The 8,870-nt window shown below is 41.9% G+C and overlaps 1 pseudogene; it reads right to left on the reverse strand.

The window, feature by feature from the left end:
• Nucleotides 1–269: 269 nt before the first annotated feature.
• LOC132509706 (recombining binding protein suppressor of hairless-like) lies at nt 270–1,651 on the reverse strand (annotated as a pseudogene).
• Nucleotides 1,652–8,870: the final 7,219 nt, after the last annotated feature.

Below are 8,870 nucleotides of genomic sequence, written 5' to 3' on the forward strand. Positions count from 1 at the left end.
CCAAACACAAACCAACCAAACAAAAATAACAGCTGAAAAAAATCAATTTCCAAAAGTTTGTACGTTTTGATGGGTTTTTTGTTTGTTTTACTGTGGCTTCTGCACTTCAAATCAGCACTTGCAGGTAATGAGCTTTTTGAATAGTATCACTGGGTATGAAAAGTTTTCCCAAGAAACCACGGAAGACTGTTCATTTTTTTCTTTCTTTTTTTTTTTGTCAACATTCGGCCGCACTCGAGTCAGTGTACGTCCTAGCAAAAAGACGGCAGTTAGGACACAACTGTTGCTGTAGATGATGTGACATTGGTCGAATTTGTGCTGACATTTGTGTAATTCCCCTTGCTGTTTGTGTTTGACTCATTAGGGGGCACTTGGCTGGAGTTGGCTCGAAGGATGGCTCCCCGCACTGCAGTGTGGCTATGGTGCCAATTCTGGGGTGTAGGGCCCTGGTTCTGGGGTGTTGGTGGAATAAATGATTTCATCATTACGGACCAAAGTCACTGGACCCTGGACTGGCTGCCGGACCCCTCTCCAACCTTCTCGGAATGCAGAAATGTCTGGGATAACATAGAGCATACTCTCTCCATGTCTGTACATAGTTTCAACTTCTACATCCCCAAACGACACTCATAAATTTGGAGTGAAATTCTGTCCTGTAAGTTCAAGCATTGCTACGTCCCCACCGCCATTCAACTGAAGACTGTCTACAACAGGCACGGGTATGACTGGGGCAAGGACAGGGCCCATCGCCTCGTAAAAGGTATACTCTGCCTTATCCATACTATTGATTGTCCAGGAAGCGTCATCATTTATCATCTCTTTATTTGGTTCTTTTGGGCATGGAGTGGCCTGAAACTGAATTATTCTTTCTTGAGAAAGGCACAAGTACATTCTTTCTGTATCCTTAAGGTAAAATGCACATTTATGGAGCTGTGACACAGGATCATCTGCATCCCGTAATGCGGTCTGCTTATCAACTTTCCTAATTATCAATCTTGGGAGTGCCATGCCAGTAACTGAACACACAAGTTTGACTGTTTGTCCATAATGGATGTATCCATCGCGGTCTGTGAATTCTTCTCCTTCTGATTCATCATCATCTAAGAGATGAATGTAAAATGCTCCCCACTGCTGAGAACTGGCATGGAAATTACCTCCTTCTACATGCAAGGATCTGGTACTAACTGTCTGGGATCGAAGTCGATTAAACAGAGCCACCTTTGTTACCGAGATGATGCATAAGTCAGCATTTTCCAATGACTGCTTCTTTTTGGAAGGTTTGGAGAAGACTTTTATCTGCTTGCTGAGGAACATACCAAAGCCATCACTATTGCCACAGAACATCTTTACAGACAGCACGAAGTGCTTCCTCTTGTCTGAATCAGATATATACAATGTTTTGGCCGTGCAATAGTTCTTTCCTTCCAAGTTCAGCTGCTGCATTTCTTGGTCACTATTTCCTATTCCAATAAATGCACATGGTTGAGACTCTTGTTCAGAACAACCATCGTGCTCCATTTGTTCTTTTTTTTTCCTTCCATCCACTGCCCATAAGATACACATAAGGAGGAGGGCAAAACAACCTTTTTTCATTTCCATATGACTTCTATGCAGCTTTTGCATGAAGAATAAGTACTGTTTGATCCCCTCGCTCTTTTTTTTTTTTTTTTTTGCGGTACGCGGGCCTCTCACTGTTGTGGCCTCTCCCGTTGCGAAGCACAGGCTCCGAACGCGCAGGCTCAGCAGCCATGGTTCACGGGCCCAGCCGCTCCGCGGCATGTGGGATCCTCCTGGACCGGGGCACGAACCCATGTGCCCTGTATTGGCAGGCGGACTCCCAACCACTGCGCCACCAGGGAAGCCTCCCTCTCTCTTTTACATAATTTCGCATAGCTTCCCTAGTGAGTCATTTAGATGGAGGCCGCTCACCAAATTTTCTTTTAATCCACGCCATGGTACTTCAAGAATATGTTAAGGTAGGGCTTCCCTGGTGGCGCAGTGGTTGAGGGTCCTCCTGCCGATGCAGGGGACACGGGTTCATGCCCCGGTCCGGGAAGATCCCACATGCCACGGAGCGGCTGGGCCCATGAGCCATGACCACTGGGCCTGTGCGTCCGGAGCCTGTGCTCCGCAACGGGAGAGGCCACAGCAGTGAGAGGCCCGTGTACCGCAAAAACAAACAAACAAACAAACAAAAAAACATGTTAAGGTAAGCCACAGGCTGGAACACTTCGATGCCCCTCAAAACACCTCAGCCAGTGTATCTGTATCATTCTCCTTTCCTTGTGAGATAATAATGGTTCCGAAGAACTATAATGCTTCCATTTGAATGATAGTTTCATAATTTCAATGACTCATTAACATAACAAAAGACACCTTTATCACTCAGGAAATTCCATGGGTTTTAGGAGCTGTGAGCCAGGAATCTGTCACAACAGGCACCATCTTCCACAAACTCTCGCCAAAACTCCAACCCTCCTGTACTATTTACTATTGAAAAAAAAATCCACGTGTAAGTGGACCCATGCAGTCCAAACCCAAGTTCAAGGGTCAACTGTATGAAGAAATATAGGGGAAAAAATGTGTATTGGGACTTCCCTGGTGGCCCAGTGGTTAAGACTCCTTGCTTCCACTGCAGGGGGCACAGGTTCGACCCCTGGTTGGGGAACTAAGATCCTGCATGCTGTGCAGCATGGCCAAAAACCAAAAAAAAAAAAAAAAAAGTGTATAAACACAATCACACACTCATCCCCTGCCAGTTCTGGGTATGAGAGAGCCCGGGAGCAGTGACTCTACAGTAATGAGTACACCTAGTACCCATATTTTGGCCTCTAATCACCATTCTCCACTACACAGAAGAAGGCCTCCTTGTTAAAAGGAGGGACTAAGTTGGAGAAGGTCATTTCGAGGATGCGACCACTGGTTGACCCATGAGCTGGACTTGGGCAATTGGAGGCTCCTTTGCCCCCTCCCCTGTCTTTGGAATATGCAGTCCACTTGCCCGCTCCCCACTAGAAGCTGCCTCCAGGACACAGCCTTGAGACAGTAAGATGTCGTTAAGACCATCTGGATTGAATGCATGACTGAACCCAGTTAAGGCTTCTATATAAACTTTTAAGATTCTGGCAGGCAGGTGCAGAGATCTATTTGTCTTGCAGTCACCAAAGACAAGCCTTGTATGTGAGTTCCCTTATTAAACCTGCCACCTTCCAACCTGAGGTGATCTGCCTCTTTCTTCAGTCTCTCCCTACCCTCTGTGTCTGGAGCTTCTGTTTCAGATTTCACCTAGGAGACTCCCAAGGGTGCAAATCAACAGGCTGGGAAAGTACAAGGTGAGCCTCACATGTCTTGTGCCAGAAAGTAAGGGGGTGATTAAAGAATGATGGGTACAAATTAAAAGGACACAGAAGCCAGCCTAAAGGGTTCCCATGGCCAAGTCTGGGTTAATTTAAGGATCAAAATAAGTGACAGTAACTGATCATAACACATTGAATAGATTAGAAATCCAAGAGTCTAGATTATATTAATAAATCAGTTAATGAGAGTTTAATGAAAAGTAGATATTTTCATGAACTCAAAGTACCACTCCACACACTACTTCCTGATTATAATGGAAAAAACTAGTAACTTTACAGTGAAAGGTCTAGCAGATATCATATGGGTCCAGTAATCGAAATTAACATCACCACAAATGGGATAAATAAAATTGTATGCCAAAAGAGCACATCATCACTTCTGTGATATTCTGGTCAAAGGTGCATAAGCTGAATCTAATCACGAGGAAATATCAGACAAGTCCGAATTAAGGGATGTTCTACACAAGAACAAAAATAACATGTGATCTTCTAAAGTGTCAAGCTCATGGAAGTCTGAGAAACTATTCCATACTGAAGGAGCCTAACGTGCTGTAATGACTAAACGCATTGTGTGATCCGAGATTAGATAATTTTGCTATAAAGGACATTGTTGGGGCAATTGATGAAATGTGAATGGACTATGTGGATTAGATGGTAGTAATGTACAAATATTAATCTCCTGATGTTGGTTGTTATAAAATGATTGTGTAGAAAATATCCATATTTGTAATAATATACATTGAAGTATCCAGTGGTGATGGGGCAGCATGATAGTCTCAGAGTTCAGGGAAGGAAAATCCTTTGTTACTGTACTTGTAACTTTTATGTAAGTTTGAAAATAATTGTTTCAAACATTTAAGGGGGGGATTGTAGAGTTACCTTCCTGTGTAATTATGAAATTAGCTTCTACTAAGACTTTTGTACTGGTTAGGATAGACTTGATACTTCAGATAACCCCTGAAATCTCAGTGTCTTAGTGCAAAAAAGATTTCTCACTCAAGTGATGTCCAACAGAGGTCAGGCAGTCCTTCATCTTGTAGCTACGTATATGGAACAGGTGGCACCCATAGTTCATGGCTAGAGATCACTGTGGAAGAGGAAGGAGAGAATCACCTGGAATATTTTTATGGGCAATGCCAGGAAGTGGTGCACATAATTTTTGTCCTCACTCCATTGGCCAGAATTCAATCATATGGCTCCAATCCGTATTGGAGGATGTGAAAATAATCTTCTCGTGTGTCCATAAAGAGAAAACAGTGTGTTGACCATATAGGAGTGTTTCTGTGATACTCTTAAAACATCACTTCGATAAACTTTCTCTCATGTGGTGGAGACTAATGAATTTAAGGGCCTGCACATTGATTAAAGTTCTCACCACATTTTATTTATTTTATGAATACACTCTCTGATAACTTGTATGACCGGACATTAGAAAAAGAACACTAGGTTATTTTTCTAATACGGTCTGTTTAATAAATCTGAAGACTCACCCCAATTACAATTTTCTTCCTGTGTAGAAGGTATGGTAGCAGTTTGAGCACTGACGATAGCCGTGGCTACAACCATCACATTTATGGATTTTGTTCTGCATAAATGGTTAATGATTGGGGAGACCAGAGGTATCTCTGGAATCCTTAACATGCATGATACCAATAGAGTCCATCAACAGTGTAGGAAAACTGATGTCTTCCAAGAGTGGAGTGCTAACTGTAGCCCTTCCTGTAGCACGACCTTCATGGATTGGACATAAATAAGGGTGCATGCTGTTTACTAATACTTGAGGTGCAAACGAGGCCCCTACAACACTGTGCTATATTGTCTGTTGGTCACATGGCATCATCACTTCTTTTTACGACTGAATCTGTTAAGGGCTCCTGTATTAAAAGAAAAGACAGGAACAGCATAGCTCAGAATCCCCTTCCCCGGATGTTTCTTGGTTATACTTGGCCATTGAAAAGGCACTCACATGAGACTTAGGAAGCATAGGAAGAAAAGGCATTATTCTCCGGAGGCAATTGCAGGAGGAATCGTGGACAGGCATGAGCTTCCAAGCATCCAAGTGAGCTTCTTAAGAATCATCCAGGGAATTCCCTGGTGATTCAGTGGTTAGGAGTCTGTGCTTTCACTGTTGAGGGCCCGGGGTCAATCCCTGGTCGGGGAGCTAATATCCCACAAGCCTCGCCGTCCGGCCAAAAAAAAAAAAAAAGAGTCATCCATATTGATGCTGCTGTGAGTGCAACTGCTGTGTATGCTGAGCCACAGCTGTCATGCCAGCCAGGTGCAAAGGCAGCTTAGCTACTGAGGCTATTCTAGACGACAGCTTAGTTTCTTTTTCAGGCTCATTTGCTTTTGCTTTTTTTTTTTTTTTTTTTTTTTTTGTGGTAGGCGGGCCTCTCACTGTTGTGGCCTCTCCCATTGCGGAGCACAGGCTCCAGACGCGCAGGCTCAGCGGCCATGGCTCATGGGCCCAGCCGCTCCGCGGCATGTGGGATCTTCCCAGACCGGGGCACGAACCCGTGTCCCCTGCATCGACAGGCAGACTCGCAACCACTGCGCCACCAGGGAAGCCCTGCTTTTGCTTTTTTGTTGAATGATTCCAATCATAAATAAAGCTTTTAATACTTAAAAAATTATATCACCCATATTGGTACTATAGACTGAGATAGCTTACGGGGCTCTCCGCATCTTCAGCAGCTTCAGAGAAATCCCTTGAGTATCACTCATGTTGCTGCTGTAGACTGAGATTCTTGAGATTGGCAGCAGCTTCTAAGAAAGCTCTTGAGAACCCAGTTTGGCGCTGCAGGCTGGTGTTGGCTTCCCTGAACAACGTTCCCTTAGCTCTTCCAAACGTGTGCGTGCCTCTTATTGCCTGTATTAAAAGCATTCATGCCTGCAGAAACTAACACAACGTTGTAAGTCCACTATACTCCAATAAGAATTATTACTCCATGGGAATTCCCTGGTGGTCCAGTGGTTAGGGTTCCGTGCTTCCACTGATGGGGGCACGAGTTTGATCCCTGGTTGGGGAACTAAGATCTAGCATGCCATGCGGCAGGGCAAAAAAAAAAAAAATTATTACTCCCCGCCCCCCCTCGCCCCCGCAAAAAAAAAGCATTCATGCCTAGAATATACAGAGTGGCATCTGTTTCTCTACTGAACCCTGACAGGCCAAGTACTGACCATATGTATAGAATTTCTGTCCTGTGCAGACTCTGATGAGTAAGAAGGTCTGAACTATTATTCAAAAAAATAAACTCTTCACATGTATATGGTTTTCTTTTCCTCATGCACCTCGGATGAATAAGATGAGTTTCACATGAAGCCTTTAATATCTTTTTCCTATATATGGAAGCTTCTCTCCCATGTGTGTTCTGAGATGGACACGAAGATGTGAACTCCAAATAAGCCCTTACTCCACTCATCCCATTCATGGCTGTTTTCATTCTTATCACATTCATTATATTTACAGGATTCATCCCCTGAGAGAACACTCAGATGAGTGTGAAAACTCAGTTATATGCAAAATCCTTTCCACACACATAGCACTTGTAGGGCTTCTCCTTATGGACTCCAGTGAATATGAAGGTATTTGCTCTCTCTGAAGCTCTTTCCACTGCTATTCACCGTAAGTCCTCCCTCCTGAGTGAAAACTAAGTGGACTTGAGGAATATCGCTTGAACTGAACTTGAAGAAACACTTTCCAGTCTCACGGCATTTTAGGATTTCTCTCCAATGTTCACCCTCTAGTGGACACGATGGGAGTTCCTGTCAAATCCCTCTCCACATTCCTCACTTGTTTAGAATTCCTTTCCTATACCGCTGAAACACAAATAAGTGACCTAAAGCCAAATCTCTTACCATGCACACTATACCTGTAAAACTATTATTCCCATGTGAACTCAATGATGGCTGTAAGAGATGACTCCCTTCTAAAGCCCTTACCACATTTATACTGTTTTCTCCCTGAGAGAACAAATTGATGTCTGGGAATATATGAGCTAATCAAAATCATACCAACTATGTTCTCTGATCATAATGGAATCAAACTAGAAATTAAACTAAGAAGCAAAACAGAAAACTCTCCAAACATTTGGAAATGGAATGAAAATAAAAATACAACATATTAAAATCTAGGGGTGCTGAAAGGGAAATTCATGCCACTAAATGTTTACCTTAGTAAAGAGGAAAGGTCTCAAAACAATAGTCAAAATCCCACTCAGATAACTAGGAAAAGAGAAAAATAAATCAAAAGTAAGCACAAGAAAGGAAATAATAAAGAGCAGAAATAAGTACAACTAAAAACATAAAAATAAAGGAAAATCTATGAAACAGCCGATTCTTTGAAAAGATCCATAAAATTGATAAGCTTCTAGCAAGACAAAGACATTACCAATATCAAGGATAAAATTGGGGATATAATTACAGATGTTGCAGCCAATAAAAACTTAATAAAGGACTTCTATGAACAACTCTATCCAGGTAAATTCAACAACTTAAGAGAAATAGACCAATTCTTTGAAAACCAAACTACCCAAATTCACCCAATATGAAATAATCTCAATAGTCCTATAACTATTGAAGAAATGTAATCCATAATTTTAAAACTTCCAAAAAAAGAAATCTCTAAGTCCAGATAGTTTCACTGGAGAATTCTACTAAACATTTGAAGAAGCATCAGCACCAATTATACACAATCTCTTCCAGAAAATAGAAGCCAATATTATCCTGATACCAAAATTAGAGACAGTACAAAAGAAAGGAAGAAAGAAAGAATGAAAGGAAGAAAGAAAGAAAGAAGTTTATTTAGTCTGTAGCTAAGTGAAAACTTGAAGCAATCATAGAAATGTGACTGTTAATTATGTTAGGTGTGATAATAGCTTTCTGATCTTGTAAAAAATAGTCTATATTTAAGAGATGCCTATAGGTGTAAGAGATGCCATCAGGGATTTGCTTTAAATTATTTCAGCATGTAAGATAAAAAGGAAAAAGGGATAGATTAAGCAAATGTGGTAAAATCTTGACCATTGTTAAATTTGGGTGATGAATATATGGGGTCCATTGTATTTTCTCTTTTTGACTATTCTGGACGTTTTTCATAATTAAGAATTAAAATCTTGAATTTTTAAAGCCTGAATTTTACCAATACTGCCACTTGTATGAACTAGGGCAATGGTTTAACCCTTCCTCATGTTACAATGGGAATAATATCACTTACCTCACTGAGGCTTCAACATAGTAGGAATGGTGATCTTGAAGTATCCCTCAACGGATGTTAAGCTCTCTTTGTAAGAGTCATATCCCTTCTGAGAATGGACAAGATGTTTAACCAAGAAAGGAAATACTACTTTCTGGAATTTACTGAACTATCCCCCTTCTGGAAAAGGAGAAGGCAAATATGACAGAGAGCCCATAATACTAGGTCAGTGGGGATGAATGGAAAGCTGAATTCCCACTCCCCACCTCACTCCCACCACCCACAGAGGTGAGGCAGTCCTAGGCAGTGCTCTAATGCCC

The sequence above is a fragment of the Lagenorhynchus albirostris genome, chromosome 19 (genome assembly GCF_949774975.1).
Source record: "Lagenorhynchus albirostris chromosome 19, mLagAlb1.1, whole genome shotgun sequence".
In the NCBI taxonomy this organism is placed as follows: domain Eukaryota; kingdom Metazoa; phylum Chordata; class Mammalia; order Artiodactyla; family Delphinidae; genus Lagenorhynchus; species Lagenorhynchus albirostris.